Source organism: Lactuca saligna, chromosome 4, assembly GCF_052625555.1.
Source record: "Lactuca saligna cultivar CGN05327 chromosome 4, ASM5262555v1, whole genome shotgun sequence".
Classification (NCBI taxonomy): Eukaryota; Viridiplantae; Streptophyta; class Magnoliopsida; order Asterales; family Asteraceae; genus Lactuca; species Lactuca saligna.
This window is the reverse complement of record NC_136420.1, coordinates 336,349,668-336,353,944: the sequence shown is the minus strand read 5'-3', so window position 1 is coordinate 336,353,944 and position 4,277 is coordinate 336,349,668. Positions and strand designations below refer to the sequence as shown.

The window sequence follows — 4,277 nt, the reverse complement described above, 5'->3', positions numbered from 1 at the left end:
ATGAATGATTTCAATGATAACATTGATATGGATGCAGAGTGGGTTGGAGGTATGAATGACAATGTGGTACAAGAAGAGAATGAAGTTGGAGAGCTTAATGAAGTACTAAATAACGAGGTACTTTTGTCAGGATCATCTTCGGATGAAGGTCCAGTTGGTCAACGAAAGAAGACCATCAAAGCTATCCAACGAGCTCATGAGAATGATGAAGCAAATGTTGCTGAACCATTTTATATCCTTCAAACCTTTAATACAGCCCAAGAGTTTAAAGAAAGAGTTAAAGTCCATGCTATTGAGACAAGAAGGGAACTTGGTTTTGAAAAAAATGACAAGAATAGGGTAAGAGTTGTGTGTAGGGGGACAATACCAAAACTGGGAAACTTAGACAAAAGTGGGGAAGGTCAACAAGAAGTCAACAATGAAGATGAAGAGAAGTGCCCGTGGAGCCTCTACGCTAGTAAATGGAAACGTGATACAAACTGGATGGTCAAGTCTTACAACAAAGAACATCGTTGTCTCCAAACTCGGAATGTTAAAGCGTGTACTTATAAGTTTCTTGCCAAAAAGATTACAACTCAGGTGGAATCTAACCCAACTATTCCAATTCGTGCTTTACAAGAACAACTGCAACGTGATTACCAAGTGGGACTTTCCAAGATGAAAGTGTTTAGGGCTAGAACTGAAGCTCTCAATCAGGTGCGAGGGGATTATCGAGGTCAGTATGCTCTATTGAGAGACTATGTTCAAGAACTTCAAAAACATAACCCAGACACGACTGTAAAGATTGATGTAGAGCGTGAACCAAATCCAAATTCAGAAACTAGAACTTTCAAGCGCATATACATCTGTCTTGGTCCTTTAAAAAAGGGATTTGCTGCTGGAAGAAGAGACTTTCGTGGTCTCGATGGTGCTTTTATGAAGGGTCCATACCCAGGACAAATACTTTCAGCTGTGGTAACCTTTTTTCATATGAACTACATTTATATTATAAAAAGTTGTATTTTAGGTTATTGATGGTGCTTTAATTGTAAATTTTTTACTTATGTAGGGAATTGATGGTAATAATGGAACATATCCACTGGCTTATGCTGTTGTGGAATCTGAGAGTACCAACTCATGGACTTGGTTCCTAACTTGTCTAGGGGATGATTTGGGTTTAGGAACAAACTCAAATTTTACGTTTATGACAGACAGACAAAAGGTATTAATTCGAATATCAAATTAATACATTATATATGATATACTTTTAATACAATTTTCCATTATATAGGGAGTGTTACCTGCTATAACAAAGTTGTTTCCATGCGCTGAGCATCGTTATTGTCTTCGTCATATCCATGAAAACATGAAAGCTAATTGGAGGGCAAAGCAATTCAAAGACTTGCTATGGGATTGTGCAAAAGCATCTACTATTCAACAGTTTCAACGATCAATGGAGGAACTTAGAAAACTTAATAATGATGCGTATGAGTGGCTTAAAAACATTCCTCCTCAACATTGGTCTCGTTCACACTTTACAGGTAGATTTTAATGTTAGATCATTAGTTTGTAGCTGTGCAATATGTGTGAAACTCTAAATAGCTCATACATATTTTAATGATTTATTAGGTAGAGCTCATACAGATGCTATGCTTAACAATATGTGTGAATCTCTAAATAGCAAGATTGTTGAAGGTCGTGATGTACCAATCATTACATGTTTGGAGTACATTAGAGAGTACTTAGTGAAGAAAATTGTAACTGTGCAAAAGGAAATTGATAAAGCTGTAGGTCCCTTGACACCTACAGCTACCATATGGGTTGAAAAACTGAAGAAAGAGGCTTCACAATTAAGGTCTGTTTTTTGTGGGAATGGGAAATATCAAGTCAGTAAAAATCTTTTGGAACAGTTTGTGGTAGATATGGGCCAACAAACATGTTCATGTAGAAGGTGGGAACTAATAGGGATACCATGTGCACATGCAATAGCATGTATGTGGGAGATGTTGAAGAACAAAGAAATTGATAAGATACCTGAACATTGGGTCCATCGAACGTATTGGTTAGAAACATGGAAGAATATGTATTCTTTTACAATTCACCCAATCAATGGAAGGAACATGTGGGAGAAGTCTACATGCCCTACAACCTTACTCCCTCCAAAACACCATGTGCCCATTGGAAGACCAAAGAAAAAGAGAAGGAGATCTGCCATGGAGGTTGAGGATTTGGTGAAAGGTAACCAATTGTCAAGAGCACAAAAATCAGTGACATGTTCTAAGTGTAACAAAAGTGGGCATAATGCAAGGACTTGCAAGGGACAGAAGGCTGGTGGTTCTCAAAGTTCAAGGAATGTTGGTGGATCACAAACTTCAAAGATTGTTGGTGGTGCTGGTAGTGAAAAAGTGAAGGTTGGAAGTGAAAAAGTGAAGGCTGGTGGATCACAAACTTCAAGGAATGATAGTGGTGCTGGAAGTGCGAAAGTGAAGGATGGAAGTGCAAAAGTGAGGGCAAGTGTTAGCAAAAAAGGGAAAGGTGTCCCATAAATGTGGCTTTTAGGTGCTTATGTATTGTTTTGGTTGATGTTGACAAACATTGTCTTCTTTTGAACTAATTTATGTGTTGTGATGGTTATGTTAATTGCTTTTGAAAAACAATGGTGTAATTATAGTATCCAGTTTTAGCAATGTACTTTGCCTTTGACAAACAATGTAATCTTTTGATTGCTTTTATTTTGGTCATCTGTTTTGCTTATTTTGGTCATCTGCTTTTGGCATTGCTTTTATTTTGGTCATATGTTTTGCTTTTATTTGGGTCATCTGCTTTTGTCAATGTAATCTTTTGATTTCTTTTAGCAATGTAGTTTAACCAATGTCCCAAGATACATCACAAATTGTAAAATACAATCAAGTTCAACAAAATATCATTTTCATTGATAAAAGGGTACCCTTGATACAAATAAGTTTCATTATAAGGCATTGTAAACAACTACAACTACTTCTGTTGATCTTAAAACTAACACTACAACTTGTAAACAACTATCCCAAAAAACAAAAACCAACTGATTATTAACATAAAACTAACACTACAACTTGTAAACAACTATCCCAAAAAACAAAAACCAACTGATTATTAACAATGCCTTCAGATTCCGATTTTGGACCTCAAGTTCTTGAATTTGGATTTCAAGCCCCTCATTTTTTATTTCCGCCTCATGACCATGCTTTTCTTCATCTACCCACTTAATAAAGCCAGACCTTGGTCCCTGTACTGTGAATAGCTTCGATTAGCACATACGCATACTAGGGTTACAATAGAAAATCCCCCAAAACAATTCCAGCATCGTACCTCTAATGGGAAAGCATAAAATGCCCTACCTGGGTTTCTTTTCGTAGTTGAAGTACGTATAACGCCTATCGCACCACAATTGCATTTCACCATGTTTGATCGGCTGTGAGAAGAAAGGTGGGAGGAGAAGACTGCGATTGAGAAAGAAATGGGGGAAGAAGACAAATAAACCATGTTTAAAGAAGACAGGGTGACTTAAAAAGACAAAAATACCCCTGCGTGCCTTGCACGTGGGGTGTTTTAACGGAGCAATTAGACGGGATGTTAAGTGAGGGACCAGGATGGTTATGAATTTTACCATTACGGATCATCCGAGTTAAAAATCTTGCTCAGGGACTAGGCGCGCAGGTTACCCCAAACCACAGGGACCATCCGTGTAATTTACCCTATAAAAAAAATATGTATATGTTTATATCTCATACACATTAACACGCATAAAAAACAGAAAACAAATTATAATTTACTTCTTAAAGTACAATGTTATTTTTTCCTAACACATACAGACAAACGAAACTTACACATTAAAGTAGGATGGTAAACTATCCCTCTCGTTCTAAAGGTATATATTTTTATCTATCCCGTTTTTTAATTCGTGTGAGTTACTGCGTTTATTACTTTATTGGTTTATCTAATATTCCAAGTAGTTGTACTCTCTATTGAGGTATAAAGACATAAAAGTTACCTGACATCATTAGACGAAAATACCCCTATGTAGTCCCTCTAATTGAAATGTTGCATAGAGGTTGATAAGGATTTGATTAGGTTATTTTAGATTAATTTTATACATGTGGTCAATATAGTTGTATGGAAATCTCATTTAAATTAGATTTCAATGATGTCAAAATATGACATCATAAATATGCTTTCATCACCCCATAGAGAAAGGAAACACAAAATGAAAGTTGGAAAAAGATCTCCATATACAAAATAATAACCATGAAATGATGTGT

The 4,277-nt window shown here is 36.3% G+C and overlaps 1 long non-coding RNA gene across 2 annotated transcripts; it reads right to left on the bottom strand.

The window, feature by feature from the left end:
- Window positions 1–3,025: 3,025 nt before the first annotated feature.
- Window positions 3,026–3,709, bottom strand: LOC145040231 (uncharacterized). Of its 2 annotated transcripts, none has more exons than XR_013679888.1 (2): window positions 3,357–3,709; window positions 3,026–3,249 (listed from the first exon to the last, which is right to left on the bottom strand). It is a non-coding gene; the product is annotated as an uncharacterized LOC145040231 (long non-coding RNA). The 2 variants fall into 2 exon arrangements; XR_013679887.1 differs by having other exon boundaries at window positions 3,026–3,244.
- Window positions 3,710–4,277: the final 568 nt, after the last annotated feature.